Below are 17,837 nucleotides of genomic sequence, written 5' to 3'. Positions count from 1 at the left end.
CACAATGGAACATCATTACACACCAAGCACATATGGCAGTGGTGAAGGTGCATTATCCCCCAATGTCTGTAGGAGGTGACCTACCAGTTAAACAATTAACATCAAACTTCTGTGTACTACTGCTTAACTGAGAACAAGACAGTGAATGACTATCCCTCTCAGAGATGCACCCAGAAGAGATCCCCATCTTGAGTGGGCAAGAGAAGTGAATTAAATATTTATATCTTTGGTCATATACATTTAGTCTTCAGACTCTTGCAACATGAGCACTAACAGCAACATACTTTGACTGTACCTTCCAGATATATGCAAAGATGAGGAATCAAAGGAATACCAAACAGCAGAACTGTAGCAAGATAAATGAATACATTCAGCCTCGATTACAAATTCTCTACCTCTTTACATCAAAACAACCCTCCATTATGTAAATTAAAAAAAAAAGCAAAGCATGTGAGCATGTTTGCATTGCAAATGCCAGCACACGTATGTAAAACAACAACAAAAAATTAAAACAAAACTATGTAATTAGAGCTACAGTATCGTTACAGTAATTAAAGAATCAATAGGTCAGCCCTCAAAAAAAAATCCTAACATTTTGGCACTAAAAAATTAAAATATTATAGTCCTGACTTTAATAGTTACAAGAAAAAAGATTGAGTTAAAGTGCACTTTCATACTGGAGAACACTTTCAAAAAGTCTTGAAATAATTTAAAAAAAAGTCTATTTACCTACAGCATTCTGATAACCTTTTCCTTGTCAGATAATTTGTGCTGGAGACTCTGATATGAAAACAACAGGTGAGCTAGCCTTTTATCTCTAAAGATGCAAGTTTAATTTTGTGCATCAAGTGTAACAAGTAAAATTATTTTGATGGTCTACATGCACGTATTTGTGGACATATCTGTACAGTATAACATAAGCACTCAGTCAGCATGTCTTGAAATTTCTGGTGAAAGGCCCAAAGACAGGCATAAGAGGTGCTACAGGGCAAAAACCGGAGAGTTGTGTAGACAAGCTTGCACGTATCTCCCCATAAACTAGGCAGTATTGTCAGTCTCTCACTTCCATGAGTGCTAAGAACACATCCTCTTGTAATATTTTTTAAAAGAGCTTTTCTCTTCACAGGCCCACTTTTTCATCATTATGACAACAGCATGATGAGGTATCTGTTAGCTGCTGAGAACATCCATGACAAAAGTTAGTGGAAAAATATATTAAACTTATCTGCAGACCAAGATTCTCTCTGAACATCTGATTTAAAAACAAGTACCTCCAATATCATTAGTAGGCAATAGATAACTGACACACTAAACTGCTTTTTGTGGGAGTGTTTAAAATTAATATGTAATACACACTAGAGGTGCCATATTGACAGCACTAAAATACTAAGTCCCATATTCACACACAGCAGAAATACAGCATGTTCATATGTGCGAGCTACCATAACATATGCCTTAATTCCTAATAGGCAAGAAATTATTTCAGTCTCCATAAACATTCTTCAGTCCTGGACTTCACCACTGAACCAGTCACTAAGAGTGCCAATTCTGATATCCCCACTTAAAATCCCACCAAGAGCAACGTTTTACACTCAATAAAGAATCATCAGAATAATGAATTCAGTCCCCAACACATAGGGATGTATTCTATCCAGCAATTTAAAGGTGAAAAGGCTCTGTGTGCTAGTTACTTTTAAATTTTCAGTTTGGTGCACAGTGTAAATTTTTTTTCCTTCACGGTTCATTCACACTGTTCTTTGTCCATCCACATGCATCTAGATATTGTAACCATAAGAATGTGCAATTCCATGGTTTCCATACCTTCAGGCCCACATTCTGAGTCTTACTGCTGTTGCTTGGCTCAATTAATATGCAAATGCTAAATAAATAAATTGCTGCTCATAAGATATGTAAATTCACACCATGTTCTGAAGTTCCCTAATAGAGGATCATGTCATCTGTACTATGTAGGACTTATGAATAAATCAGCATCTTTAATACTGATTTGCTCTTTGATTTATAATCTTTAAACTCTTTCCGTTATATTTATATATAAATATAGATTTAATATTTTGGAGTATTATTTTAGCACAATATAAACTATCTGTTCCAGAGAACAAGTTTAATAATATACAAAAAATATAATTAGGCATTGCAGAGGTTATGTTTTTAACCTAAAAATACACATAAAAAGGCTTTTCAGAACAAAAATTGTCTGAGTTCACTTAAGAAATAGTAAAGTTTTCTGTCACTCATAATTGTAAAAATGACAACAAAGCAAAAGTAAGATCAGCTAGTGATTATACTAATAAAAGATTTTGTTATAGAAGTCATTTAAGGAAATTCAAGACTGTCATGCAGTTGTATCATTTTATTTCTAAAGGAAAAAAATGGTGTAATGTTAGTATGTTATGTGGCTTTAAACATTTAAATTAATTTATTTTAAGCTTTTAAAAAGCAATAATGCATTTTGCAAAGGAATCTGTGCCAAAATGACTTTAAAAAAATCTATTTTAAGAGTTATATGTAAGTCCTAATTCTAATGGCATGTAATATATTAAAAAATAAACTGAAAAAAAAGTCATAGCTGTGAACAAAAATTATACACACTAGAATCTGTGCATATTCAATAGCTATTTTTCAAACTCTCCACTATCTCATAATAATAATATAACAACCAACAAAATGACTTGAGTGAGAATACTCATGGAAGTAACATTGGATAATAAGTATTTGCAGGGATCCAGCCCTTGGTCCATAAAGGATAAACTTCCTCAAATTAATTCTTTTTGACCTTGCAAAAACTGTCCAAGACTGCCTGAAAATGGACACAACAGCTAAAAACCTACATTTTTTTTAATCCTGCATACCAAATTTCTCAAAGTACATAGGATGTCATTTTACATGTCACATTTCTGCCTGATGTGACTGTAAACAGCTAAGCGACTGAATCATTAAATATAGGGTGTGTTTGGGCAATGGAAATAGTGTTGACAAACCATTAACTGTAGTGAAATGAGTAGACAGCTAAAAAAATACAACTACTGTTGAAACAAATATGAATTATATTTTATCCACACTGTACTCCATTTTACCACTTGCTAAGATATTATCTGCTAAAAATACTGTTTTAATGCACAGCAAGTGCTCTGATAATTGTATTATCCACTGTTAAATCTGCAAGCTATTTGCTACCCTAAGCTTCATTATCTTGACATCTAAAAGTCAAAGAATTCTTCTGTAAAACTGCAATTCCCAAGAAGAGAAACGCTCAGATCATGTCTGCAAGCACACAATGGAATCACAGCTGACGATGCACATCTTTTTCTGGATGTCTCCATATGCTCAAGAGTTTTCTCTCGCTCTCCACCCCACAGCTATGCATTAAGGGACTTACTATCTGCCAACAGGAGCACAGTTGCCAACTTTCACACGGTAGCTAAGCACCCCGACTTTCACAATAAGCCAAAAATCAGGCTAATCACATTTCAAAACAAGGCCAAAACAAGCCAATCCCTAAGAACCCCAACACTATGTAACTAGATTCCCCGGGCATGCAGTCTGGGACTACGGTGGACCAGCTGTGTACCCCCTCACTCTCTCCCCCCTTGTCCTTGCTTGCCCCTTGCCCCTGCTTCCCAGGAGCCGATCAAAAAAAAGAAGCAACAAGCTATACAACAAGCTACAAGCCAAACCAGCCAACAAGCAACTCACAAGCCAATTAAGCCAAAAACAAGCCCAATTTCTGCATTTTTTTTTGTGTGGGTTTGGCATGTCTGATCAGGACTATTGAAAATAGCATAGTGAAGAGAGAAATGCACCAAATTCTGCAAATACTACATTGAGACTTGATTGTATTTTTATTTTATTGTTTTGAGAAACCAATGACAGTAAAAGCATTAAGTAAAAAAAGAACATGACAAACATGACTTCGATCCAACCACTCTTTTCATTATTCAGTGCACAATCTTTTCCTCAGAAAAGAGAGAAAAAAAATTTTATTTCAATTTAGCAAACATTGATTTTAAAAAATGAATGAACAGAGTTTCCTCGCGGCTCAGATTTGAGCAACCCCTGTAGTCTCAGGGATTCTCATCTAGGATTCTTGCATGTGCTCCAGTTTAGCGCAGTACCAGAGCGTCAGTCAATAAGCCAGTGACATCATCAACAAATGAAAAGAGCAGAAGACAGTGGGCATTGTAGTAGCAGCTGTCTTTCTAAATGACTTTGTTATTGCTGCAGAGTAACTTGTGCTCGCTGCAGATGGAGCAGAGCCTGTTCCGTTTAATTTTAAAGTTGGGGGGGAAGTTGTGAATATCAAGACTATAGACAGTTTAAATCTACCTTTCTCCACAGAACTTCACAGCCTGTTTATAAAGCACACTCTGCATCACAAGTAGTGATAAAAACATAAACACTATTCTTTAATAACTCCCTTTTGAGTCTATAGGATTAGGGTAATTAGTATGCTACATTAGATCTGGACAAATCCTAGCGACCTCTCACTTTCCTGTGTGCAACTGATCTTTGACCATTTTCTCCTTATATATTATGGATCTAAGTTTAACAGCTTTGCTTCCAACTACATTCTCTTATCCATCAGCATCATGCTTATAAAAAAAATACCAAACACTCCTTCCTCAAATACCTGAATTTCAGGCACCGAAGATGGCAGCACAGTGTACTAATGAACCCAAAGGGATTTTCAAATTGCCTTTTTACAAAAGGGCCTTCATAGAGTGCAACATTATGACTATACAGATTCCCTTCTTTGTCAAATAAAGGCAAAGTCTAACCTAAAGCTTCAGAAAATAGGAAGTTGAGGGTTCCTCAAGGTTTTTACTTGAAGTGAACAAGCAACCACAATAATAAATAGTATAATCCATAAAATGATTAGGCCACATTTCACCCCATATTAATAAATAACTCACTTATTTAAATATTTATGAGATTGGAGAGAAGATACTTACTTTATTAAAAAAAAAAGTTCTCTTCTAAACATTTCTGTGGTTTGACTCCCTTTATAAGGGCTTGTGAATGAGACCTTACATCACCGAGATTGGCTGCATTGACATTAAAGAGACCATGGCACTCTTCATAAACAGCAATTTGCCACAGTATCTTTGGCCAAGTTTCCTCTTCTCTCTGCTCACCCACTCACATAAGGAATATTGTGAATTAACCCCTACGATCCACTCACGGGAATGGGAGTGGGGAAGGGTGTCAGTACCTTGTATTATATACACATATGCACTCCCTGTGTGAGATACCTTCACTGTAGTCCATCAGCCAAAAGCTGTGCAAGTAGGGCAATAGCACAATCTAATTTTGGTCAAGTGACCGACTGCTTGCCATTCAGATTGGTCATGAAAATCTACACAGCTGTGTGCACATAAGAAGACAACAGAAAATCCTTGAGGATAATAGGCTCAATCTAGGGTTGCCAATCTTCCAGGATTTTCCTGGAGATTCCAGGAATTAAAGATTAATATTCAATTAAATATTATGTCATGTGATGAAACCTCCAGGAATATGTCCCATCAGAATTGGCAACCCTAGCTCAATCTGACATTATCTAGAGCTGGTGCTAGCCCATTGAGGCACCTAAGCAGTAATATTTCCCCCCACCCCTGCACAAAAGATACTAAAAAAAAAAAAGTGAATAGTGGCCCCCTTGAGCTGCTTGGGGCCCTAAGCAATTGCTTAGTCTGCTTATGCCTAGTGCCAGCTCTGACATCATCAATGATGTCAAACATGGACACTTCAAAAAAAAGTTGGCCAATGCAGCAGACCAGCAATCCTTCCAAACTGTTGGGATTGCCTCTCAATATGTTTCCCACCTCTGCAATCAAGTGGGAAACAACCAGGAAATCAGCTGGCTAGAGCTAATTTTATATAAGGAGTTCAGCAGATAAAAATCCAAAGATAAAACAAAAGGCGACAGTCTTCAGAGACAGTAGTAACATAAAAACAAAAGCAAAACAACTTTCAGGTAAAAACAGTTCCTTCATTTGAGCAGACTACCCTCAGATAAGGAAAATCTCTGACTGTTTCTCTACTTGGGCAATACTGTATTGCTATAGCTCTCGACATATTTGTGTAGCTAGAGCCAAACCTCGGAATGTCATGAAATTTTGATAGCCCAGAATAAAAATCTACTTGCCTGCCCCTTACCAGAAAGAAAAGGCAAAACATCCATAGGACAATGATATTTTTTTTTGGATAGGTGAATAAAGAATTCACCTTTGGCAAATAGAACTTTTTAATAGCTGAATTACATGTACATAGAGGGGCGTTTATTTGTATGCATACTTTGGATAAAGTTAATATATTAACGTGCTGAGCATCTGCTATCATTATTACTTGGTGCTTGCTAGCAATCTTGTTGATTTTTAAACAAACAATTTCTAAGACTCCAATAACCTTAAGCAGGCTTCTTGCCTATGGTAAGAGTGAGCTGAACTTATAAATGCACTTATCCTTCTCTGTAAAGAGAAGCATGTGATTCTATGCTAGGGAGAAATATTCAGGCCCATGAGTAGTTGGGCACAGAGACCAGGCTCCAGTTACACCTCACACAGGATTCTCTGGAAAGCAGGGATACGAGGGGGCTCTACATTAGCTCACAGGGTCCCCTAGGGAACGAATGGAGTAGGGTTTAAACACACACTTGGGTCCTCCATGCGGCAGGGAGGAACTAGATACCAACCCCCTATCAGACCCTTCCACATACATTGGGGCTCAGGTGGCTGAGTGAACATGGGGGACATATCGCCTCCTCCTCCCTCCCCCCACCCACAGGGGACCAGAGGCAAGGACAGTGGAACACAGCATGGGATGTAATGCTACCAACTGCTACCATCACAATTTGTTACCAGTAGCAATTACTAAATCTAGGTCGTCTTTTTGTTGCCCTGCCACAATTTGCTGCCTCTGCCTTTCCTCATCCTCTGTTCCAGGGGTAGCAAACTCTGATGTTTCAGGGCAACCCAGTCACAATTTACTACCATTTTAAAATGTCTATTTTAAATTTGGACATAAATAAAAAGGTATTTTTGTCATTTGCAAGAGCATTTTACAGAGTTAAACTACACGGCTGCTGTACGTAAAACCCTAAAGAAAAAGTATTGCTTTTTCTTTATTCATCTTTTTCCATTATAGATTAGAAACCTCATGGCCTACAGTAACAAAACATTTAACATATACAAAACACAAACTAGTGTAAAGCATTGTAAAAAGGTATTTGAAATACTTATGAATACCTTTTTAACAAAAGTTATTAGGCAGAAAATCTACCATTCTTCCTTATACAGACTCTTCCCCCATCATCACTGTTACACATATTGATCAAGTTTTCAAAACAAAATTTTCACTTCACTACTTTGGCACAAACAAATGAGTATATTGCCCTTGGATTGTCTTTCAAAGACATTTTCAGGCCTTTTCCTCACTGCTAAAACTAAGTGCTTTCTCCTTACTCAGCACTTTTCCCTCAGAATACCCCCCATCCAGACCTCAGTTACCCCTTGTTAAACAAAATCACCTTTTTTAGCAGTGAGATAAAGGCCTAAGTGCTAGATTCACAAAGGGACTTGAGCACTGAACACTCGGTATCACAACACCTAGTGTTTAGGCACCAAGAAAGTCACATGAACACCACTGCAATTCACAAATCCTGAGTTAGGTGCCTAACCCCCTATACAATGAATGGGGAGAGAGAGGCACCTCAGACTGGGACCCCAAAAGCCTGCTCACTACGCAGGAAGCTGCCTAAGACAGCCAGTGGGAGATGCTGACCAGAGGAGGGTGCTAAACTCCACCCCCTCACCCCCTTCAGAGCCTAAGTCCCTGCTGCAAATAGACACCTAGCTCTGCCTGGTGAGCCAAGAATGAGAACCCCTCTCCTGGAGTTAGGTGGCTTAAGTGCCTAACCTGTTTCTTGAGAGAATGAGCTAGGCAGGTGCCTAACTCCACACAAAACAGCTGGAGGAGGAAGAGGAGCCCACCTTGTACTTCTAGACCAATGGTTACAGCACATACCTGGAATGTTGGAAACCCCTGTTCAAATTCTGGAATTGAACCTGAGTCCACATCCCAGGCAAGTTCTCTAACTATTGATCTAGAAGTTATAAGGAAGATGATGGCACCGTGTCTACCTCCTCCTTCTCGTGTCAGATTCTGAATGGGAGCCAATCCAGTACACAGCCTCTGAGAACACCTGCCCAGATCGGGCCTGGCAAGCAAGATATGCATAGCCCAACCCTCCTCTTCTCTTATTCGTGAATCACTCTGGGGCTTAAGTATGATATTGGCATCGTAAGGAAGCCTGGTGCATGCTCAGAGGCAGAAACTTAAGTTTTAGCCTGAATATGTAGGTGCTGAGTTTAGGCACCTAAAGAGTTTGGGGAATTGCAGGGGAGCCTAAAATTGAGACTTAGAGCTAAGTTTCAATAAAAAAGAAACAAAGAGGACCGGGAATTACAGACCAGTAGGCCTAAAATGTCAATACCTGGAAAGATACTGGAACAAATTATTAAGCAATCAATTTGTAGGTACCTAGAGAATAATAGGATTATAATGAATAACCTGCATGGATTTGTCAGGAACAAATCATGCCAAACTGATCAAATTTCCTTGACAGGGTTAAAAACCTAGCAGATAAGGGGAAGCAGTAGATATGATATCTCTTGATTTTAGTTAGGCTTTTGGCAGTCCCACACAACCGACCCATAAGCAAACTAGGGAAATGTGGTCTAAATGAAATTGCTGTAAAGTGGGTGTGTGACTGGTTGAAAAAACATGCTCAAAGAGTCGTGATCAATGGTTCACTGTCAAACTCCAAGGGCATATCTAGCGGGTTCCACATAGCTTAGTCCTGAGTCTGGTACTATTCAATATTTTCATTAATGACTTAGACAATGGAGTGGAGAGTATGCTTATAAAGTTTGAAGATAACACCAAGCTGGGAGGGGCTGCAAGCACTTTGGAGGACAGGACTGGAATTCAAATGACCTTGACAAACTGGATAATTGGTCTGAAATCAACAAGATAAAATTCAATAAAGACAAGTGCAAAGTACTACACTTAGGAAGGAATAATCAAACACACAACTATAAAATGAGGAATAACTGGCATATTAACAGGAGTGTTATATGTAAGGCACGGGAAGTAATTTTCCCACTCTACTCAGCACTGGTGAGGCCTCATCTGGAGTGCTGTGTCTAATTCTGGACACCACACTTTAGACCAGGGGTCTCAAACTCAATTTACCTTAGGGCCAGTGCCAGCCCGCAAATCCTCCCAGCGGGCCAATAATGTCACTCACGCCACCCAGGACCCACCCCCCAAAACTCCGCCTCCCAAAAAAACTTCACCCACCATCTGCCTAAGGTTCTAGGAGGAAGTTTGCATGGGGGAGGAGGTCTGGGGTAGAGGATTGGGGTGCAGGCTCTGGGAGGGAGTTTGGGTGCAGAAGGGTGAGAGGTTGGGTGTGGTAGGGGGTCGGGGTGCAGGCTCTGGGCTGAGGCAGGGGAGTTTGGGTCCTGGGTGCAGACTCTGGGCTGAGGCAGGGGGTGGGGGTACAGGATGGGGTGGGGTTGCAGGCTCTGGGAGGGAGTTTGGAGGTAGGAGGGGCATGGGCGCCAACTTATATGGGCTCCTGGGGCTTTAGCCCCAGGAATATTCACAGTCAGGGGCTCTGCTCCAGCAATATTTGGAGCTAGGTTTCTCCCCTGCTCTGGGCTGCCGGCAGCCGCTGGGAGCCCAGAGCCTTTTAAATCCCAGCCACGGCCGGGAGTCAGAGGGCTCTGCGCTGCCCACTGCGGCGGGGAGCCCAGAGCCCTTGAAATCTCAGCCGCGGCAAGGAGTCAGAGGGCTCTGGGCTCCCCGCGGCTGCCAGCAGCCCAGAGCCCTTTGAATCCCAGCCCCTGGCCGCTGATTGCCCCCTCCCCAGACCCCTGCCCCAACTGCCCCCCAGAACCCCCACCCCCTATCTAAGCACCACTGGTCCTTGTCCCCCGATTACCCCCTCCCGAGACCCCTGCCCCTAACTGCCCCTTGGGACCTCAGCCCCTATCTAAGTCTCCCTTCTCCTTGTCCCCAACTGCCCCCTCCTGAGACCCCACCCAACTTCCCCCCAGGACCCTCCTACCTGTCCCCTGATAAACCCCCTGGACTCCCATGCCTATCCAATTGCTGCCTGTCCCCTGACTGCCCCTCCGAACCTCTGCCCCATTCAACCCCCCCTGCTCCTTGTCCCTTGACTGCCCCCTGGAACCCCCTACCTCTTCTCCAACCCCCAAACCGCTTACTGTGCCACTCAGATCAGCGTGTCTGGCTCCGTGCAGCTCCAGACAGTTGCTGCCATGCTCCCCCATGGAGCCCACAGCCCTCTCCCACCCCCAGCACCTGCCTTCCAGATTTGAACACCTCAAAATTCAGGAGTGCTCAAGCTCGGTTTGGGCAGCTTTTACTTCATTTCTCCCAAATCAGTTTCCCCTGCAAGGTGCCAACTGAAGGTGTTGGAGAACAGAGAGATCGAGATCGGGTGGCCTCCTAATGCCTGGAAAAGAGACAAAGGCCAGAGGAGGAGTGTCAGTGCCTGTGCGGACTTCTGGGAAGTGCACGGTGTGGAAGGGGATGCTGTGATGCTTTGGAACAACTCCATACAAAGCCAGTCAGGACTCTGGGGAGCCTCCTCTCTCTGAGCATACTGTCTCCAGGGCAAGAAGCTTACACCTTCCTGGGTCTGACCTCGGAGCATTCAGCCCTTCCACATCATGCACTTTCCACAGCAAGTCTGCCCAGGCTGGTCCTGGGGCAACCAGAGGTCCCTGCACCCCAACTCCGCAGTCAGATGTGACTCTCAGCCAGACAGTAAAACAGAAGGCTTATTAGATGACGGGAACACAGTTTAAACAGAGCTTGTTGGTACAGAAAACAGAACCCCTCTGTCAGGTCCATCTTGGGGGGTGGGGAGCCCAGAACCAAGTTCTGGGTCTCTCCCCATTTCCCCAGCCAGCTCCAAACTGACACTCCCTCCTCTGGCCTCTGTCTCTTCCGGACAAGGAGGCCACCTGATCTCTTTGTCCCCAACACCTTCAGTTGGCACCTTGCAGGGGAAACTGAGGCACCCACACAGTATTCAGAGAAAATATTAAGAACATTCCCACTTCATCACAACAGGTGCAACAAAATATAATACTGTATATTGAAGTAGGCAAGTGCTGCTTCTGACTTTCCACTTTTAATTGACCCTTGTAATCTTGTGGCACTGACGCGTTATAGCTTCATTTTATATCGGCTTGCAGGGCAGGAGCGGGGGGGCACCACCATTTTGGGCCCCACCAAAAATTATACAAACCTGCCGCCTATGAGGAGGGGGTATCTGGGTGCAGGCTCTGGGAGGGGGTCGGGAGTGCAGTGCTTACCTGGGGCTACAAGGCGGGGCAGGCCGGGGGGCCTCCATGCGCTGCTGCCCCCAGGCACCGCCCCCACAGCTTCCCATTGGCCACAGGGGTGCTCAGAGCAGGGGCAGCACGTGGTGGCGGGGGGGGGGGTGAGCACCCAGGAGCAGCAGGTGGTGCCAAGGGAGAGACCTGCCCCAAAACTGTTGGAGCCCCACAGACCACATTGGGGAGGTTCGCTGTCCGCAGATGGCTGGAGGGGCACGAGTTTCAGACCCCTGCTTTAGACACTTATGGACAAATTGGACAGAGTCCAAAGAAGAGCAACAAAAGTGATAAAAGGTTAAAAAAAACCTGATCTATGAGGAAAGATTAAAAACTGGGCATATTTAGTCTTGAGAAAAGAATACTGAGGTGGAACCTGTTAACAGTTTTCAAACATGATAAGGGCTTTTATAAAGAAGACTGCGAACAATTGTTCTCCATGTCCTCTGAAGATCAGACAAGAAATAATGAGCTTAATCTGCAGCAAGGGAGATTTAGGTTAGATATTAAGAAAAAACTAATTATAAGGGTAGTTAAAATCTGAAATAGGCTTCCAAGGGAGATTGTGGCATCTCCATCATTGGAGGTTTTTAACAGGTTGGAAAAATACCAGTCAGGGATGTTCTAGGTTTACTTCCTACTGCCTCAGCACAAGGGGCTAGATTCTCAAGAGGTCCTCTCCAGCCCTACATTTCTATCATTCTATAATGTGGCCATAATATACCACACACATGCCCAGCTTCTTCAGATGTTCATAAGAATTTCAGCATCCTCCTCCTTTTCAAAATTTCTCAGTGTTGTCAGCAAAACCATCCCTCACAGTGTGCACGTGCATTCTTTTGCACTGATCAGTCACTGATGTCACAGGGCTGTCATCAGCAGATATATTTATAACATTTCCCCCTCTTGAGATCAGATTACCTCAGCTATAAGGTGAGTAAACAGGGAGTGACCTGCCAAGCAGCTTTCCTACAATGAAAACATCCTATACAGCTTCACAAATACGGAGCATGTCTAGTAACTGCCACTCCCTATTTGTGGATGTTTCTGGGTCAGGTGATCAGCCCTGCACAATGCAAGTGTGCTGAGACACAACATCACAATGTTCTAAGTGAGCTGAAAACACTTGTTGCAGCTTATCATACAGTGGCACACCTTTTTGGGTATCGCAATAATGGACTGATTAATACTACCATCATAATGCAAAAAAGATGTAAACACAACAAATGCTGTGTTTATAAGTTAAATTTTCCTGGGAGAACATGAGTAGTACAAGATAAGGTTTATAACATGTGTGGTTAGCAAGCAGGTAGAGGCCAAGATCAAAGAGGAATCTTTACTGTTAAAGCAACAAATACATGGTTCAATTGGTTAATTCTAATGGGACTTTGATCCTCACTATGAGTACAGTAATGCATACAATGTACAGCTAGGCCAATACTCTATGTGTGCACAGCAGGATCTACCTTAAAATGAACAACATGTGCTGGGTCATCATCCAAGACTGTTACAACATGAAATATACGGCAGAATGCGGGTAAAACAGAGCAGGGAACATACAATACTCCCCCAAGGAGTTCTGTCACAAATTTAATTAATGCATTTTTTTTAAACGAGTGCCGTTACGTAAGGAAAAATAAAATCTATATTTGTAAGTTGCACTTTCACAACAAAGGAATTGCACTACATTACTTATATGAGGTGAATTGAAAAATACTATGCCTTATCATTTTTACAGTGCAAGTATTTGTAATAAAAAATAATATACACTTTGTATTCTGTGTTGTATTTTAAATCAATATATATGAAAATGTAGAAAAACATCCAAAATATTTAATAAATTTCAATTGGTATTCTATTGTTTAACAGTGCAATTTAAATTGCGATTGTGATTATATTTTTAACAGCAATTAATTTTTGAGTTAATCGTGTGAATTAACTGCGATTAATTGATAGACCTAGTATTTAGACAACTAGTGGGATTTTCAAACGCATCTAGATGCTTCCAACCTGTAAAAATCTGGTCTGTAGTGACTATCTGGGAACCAAGTTCTACACAAAAATGGTGATTCATGAAAGAGGACAAGAGTGCTGGATAGATAGGCTAAGCAACATTGATAAAAGCAATCCCCATTGTTAGATTAAAGGAAACTGAAGAAGTTTTGACACCAGCACAGGAAATCAGTCAGCACTGATGTCATATGACCCAAAGAATAAACTTGTGTATTAAAAAACCTCCAAAAATTTAGAATTAAGAGCTGTCACAATACAGGCAGGAAGTGCTATAGTAGAAACAATGTGATATGATTGCTGAAGCTACTAGTAACTATTAATACTTTAAATGATTAGTTATTAAAAACATCAGTTAAATAGCACAATGCCATGTATCTCCACTACGTTAAAGAACATAAATGAGGAAATAAAAAGAGAAATAAAAACAACATTTTAAACAACTTAAAGAAGTGAAACTCTATTTATAGTGTATTCCAAGGAAAAATCAGAACAGCAGATAAAACAAGCCTGTGAATTGATGAGGTTTTATTCAGCCATATAAACTAATAAATGATTCCTTTAAACACTAAGAACATATATGACAATTATAATTTGTAAGTGGGTGGAGATAGTGAAATATTTTACATTGACTTGAATCAAGTCCCTTTTAGCAGCTCAACACAGCATATCACACCGGCAAGTGCTGCCCGTGGGAGCACTGGACACGTTGTGACTTTAGGAGCACAGCCCTGGGCAGCCAGAGCTCAGACGGCTCCTCCTCGAGGGGAAAATGCCGCCCCCCGCAACACTCTTTTTTTTGCAGCCACCCGGGACTTCCCCTCTGCCACCGCCTGAAGCCCGGTCCCTACCCCACATCCCTGCTCTACCCCCTCACCCCTCCCCTGCCTCCAGCTGTCTGACCGGCCCGTGCATTCCATTGGGCCCCCTGCATAGACTCCGCCCCTCGCAGTGGGAGCGGTGTCGAGCCAACGGCTTCAGCAGCTGTTACTGCGCATACTCACTTGGTATGCGCATGCCCAGTACTAGCAACGCAACAAATCCAGAGGGGGGCAACAGTTTGTAACCTGATACCGGCTCCCCGCGCGCGCACCCGGGGTCCCGGCAAGCGGTGGGAAGAGGCAGCTCTAGTGTCGCCTTCCCCCAACGCTCGGCCCGCGCGCTGCGGGACACCTCCCGCCCCGCCAGGGCAGTGCTGTCCGCGGCTGTGGCAAGCCGAAGCAGCTGACGCCGTCGCCGTCACCGCCTCCTCCCCCCATCCCCACCCTCGGCGAGCGCCCCGCCCCGCGAGCGGCACCAGCCGAGCCCCGGCCCCGCGATCCCCTCCCCGCGGGCGGCGCCGCACACAGCACTGCGGCGGCCGGGAGTCCCGGGGCGTAGGCGGCCGCAGGGCCGGGGTCCCGGCGGCGCTGCCCGGCTTCACGCGCCCGCGCACAGAAAGTTAAAGAGAAGTGAAGTTGCCCGTGGCCGGGCGCGCAGCGCTGGGAACGGGGGGGAGGGACGCAGCCGCCCCCAGCCCCGTTACCCTCCGAGGGGGGGGGGGAGACGACAGTTTCCCTGCAGGTCACATACACCCCGTCCCCAGCCGGCGGAGGGGAACGGTCCGCTGTCCCCCGCACCGCCCCAAGGCACCCCCCGGTCTGGGGGGGGCCGAGCAGTCCCGTCCTAGACCCCCTCTGCCGCCCGGGTAACAGCAGCCGCCGTCCCCGCCCCCCCAGCTCAGCCAGGAAAGGGGACACGCCCCCTCCTCCCCAGGGGAGCTGCCCCCACTGCACCCCGCATCCTCAGCAAAGGGGGAGTAATCACCCCCATTTCTACTGAGGGGGCAAACCGCCCCCCCCCCGCTTGACCACTGCACCCCGCTGGCCGGACGCCGAGCTAACTCCGCTGCGACACCCGCAGCCCCCCAACTCCTCTCCCTTCGCTGCGGAGGGGGAGCAGCCGCCCCCTCCCCTTGCCATCAGCTGCCTTTCTGTGCCTCCCCCGCCACCATTGCCCGAGCTGCGGCGGGTCCCCGAGCTTACACAACCCGGCTGGGAGGCAGCGGCGGGCAGCCCCCCGCGCTCCGCCACAGCCCGGCCGAGGGGGCGGCATGCGGGAGTGTTTACCGGGGTCAGTCATGTCTCCGGCTGTCGCGGGCGCTGACCTTCGCTTTGCAAGATAAAGCTGTGGCTGCGGCCGCCATGTTCCCGTTTTAATAACTGGCTGCTTGTTTATTTCAATGGAGAGAGACCCTCCCACAACTCCCCCTCCGCCTCCCCCCGCTAGCCGGAGAGGAGGAGGGGCGGGGAGCGCTGCCGCCAGGCGCAGTCCGTCCCTCCCCCTTCCCCCGGCGCGGCGCGGCGGCGGCGCTGCTACTCGCCGAGGCTCCCTGGCTGCCAGCGACGAGGAAACGTCCTCCCTGCGCTGCTGCTTTCCATGAAACTCCGCGGGCTGCTTGTGGCCCTGCTCTGGAAGGGTCAGCGCGAACGGGGGGTTGCCCAGCGCGCCTAGGTGCGGCGGGAGAAATGGACCATTGAAACCTACGCAGCCCAGGAAGAAGCCCCTCAGCCGCCGGGCATGAAGCTGTGTCTGTGGCCCTTGGCCAGCCGTCCTCCTCCTCAAGGAATGTCTTCCCCAGTCGCTGAGACTTGAGACTCCGCGCCGGTTTATACGGCCCCAGTGTTCGCCAAAAGGAGGGAGCAGCCCTCGCTCTTATCTCCCCACCACACAAAAACAAAGCGCGCCGGGAGGGGGGTGTGGGAAATAGTGTCCTTAGCGAGCAAAGAGCCAAACTCCGGGGGGTTCACAACATGGAAAGGCGAGTTTCTCAAAACGCAGGCACTCTTTGCTGGAAGTGGAAAAGCAAATGTAGCAGCTTTGTGAAAATGTGGCATGTACTGTAGTGGGGAGCACACAGCCAGTTCAGTTCTAGATCCAGCACAGAGAATTGCCCACCTTTTTAAAAACAGCAACTTTATTTTTAATGCAGATTAGAAACATCAGACTATTCCATTGGTACTCACTCTACTTTTCCTCATTCTTAGATAAATACCATGGTCCTATATTTTTCTGCTAGACCCCCCCCATATTACTGTAGGTGATACAGGTACCAAATGATTAAGTTTGGTTAATGTTAAGTTTGCCCAATACTTTTCTGTATAATACTCCAATGTATGGTTACCACTTGGCTGGTACGGATTTGCCAGTTGCCAGAAAAATAATTTGCTGGGTTTTTTTTTACATGGTTCTAAAATTTTGCATTATTATCACATTACACTGTGATATCTAATCTGAAAAGTTTACACATCTAGCTAAAGATGCTGCAGTGTTCCCACTTGCAGAGTTTAAGTAAGATTGATAACATTTTCTTATCTATATATGTTCTCTCTCATATTATCAGTGGCTGTTGGGAAGGGGAAAGTGGCGGAGTTGCCTTGTGGTTGGATGCTGGGGTTGCAGTGGGCTTGCCTTTGTGGGGGGGATTGTGGCTTTTTGCATTTCAAACGTCGTAACTACTCCAATGCCATGGTGCTATAATTTTCTGCTAGACCCCAAAGGATATTATTGTAGGTAATACAGGTACCAAATGCCTATCATTAAGTTTGCCCACCACTTTCCTGTATAATACTCCATTTTCAGTCCCTTATGACATTGCTAAATGTTAACTGGCTTGGTTGAAATTCCTTGTGCTGCATGTTTGCTGAAGACTGAATTTTTAGGTTTCAGCAAAAATGGTTCAACCATTTCTCAGAACACAAGAAAAACTATATTGTTTTGTCTGTGTTTTAAAAAAAAATTATAACACTTTTATTGAGAAGCTCTAGCACCTCCAGATTCTGCGGCCAGGGTGGATGTGGGGGGAACACTAGTGTCACCTTTTGTCATCCTTGCAAAAATGTGCCAATATTTGAACAAGTTAGGAGCCTCTGTTTGCATATGCTCAGTAAAGACTTGTTAAGTTTGGCAGCTAAGTTCTCCAAAGCTTACACCAGCACTGAGCAAGCTCCACCCTTTCTCTGCTCCGGTATTTGACCAGACTGCTGTTTGCTGTCCCCACAGAGCAACTAAGCCCACTCCATCCCAGGGCTGCAAGAAGAGAACAGGATACTTCTCTTACAATTGCTCCTCCCATCAATCAGGCCACACCAGAAAACTGACAGCAGGGAAACACTCCTGTGCTTTCCATGTTTCCCCTTGTTGGTAGCCAGAGAAGCCTGCCTGGCAAGAAAGTGGTGAAGAGAAAGACTGGAACAAAAGTCAGAGTGGAAAGGAAATGGGGAAGGTGAAAGTTTGAGGGATGTAACAAGGATGGGAACAGTGGCAGGGCCAGGGACAAAAAGGTTAGGTTTGGAGGCAAACAAAGGAGAAGAGTCTCTAACCACTAAGATACGTGCC

At 44.7% G+C, this 17,837-nt stretch overlaps 1 protein-coding gene across 2 annotated transcripts in view; it reads right to left on the bottom strand.

Annotated features, from left to right (window-relative positions):
* The window catches only part of NCOA2 (nuclear receptor coactivator 2), a 272,820-nt gene extending 256,748 nt beyond the window's left edge, over positions 1–16,072 (bottom strand). The window contains exon 1 of one of the 2 annotated variants that reach the window (XM_045004855.1): positions 15,987–16,072. The gene's annotated coding sequence lies outside the window, so the exon portion shown is untranslated. Of the gene's footprint in view, positions 1–15,568; positions 15,732–15,986 lie in introns of those variants that run through there. The other variant, XM_045004854.1, reaches the window with a different exon arrangement.
* Between the last annotated feature and the right edge of the window lie 1,765 nt (positions 16,073–17,837).

The sequence above is a fragment of the Mauremys mutica genome, chromosome 2 (genome assembly GCF_020497125.1).
Source record: "Mauremys mutica isolate MM-2020 ecotype Southern chromosome 2, ASM2049712v1, whole genome shotgun sequence".
Taxonomy (NCBI): domain Eukaryota; kingdom Metazoa; phylum Chordata; order Testudines; family Geoemydidae; genus Mauremys; species Mauremys mutica.
This window is presented reverse-complemented; position numbering and strand designations above follow the sequence as displayed.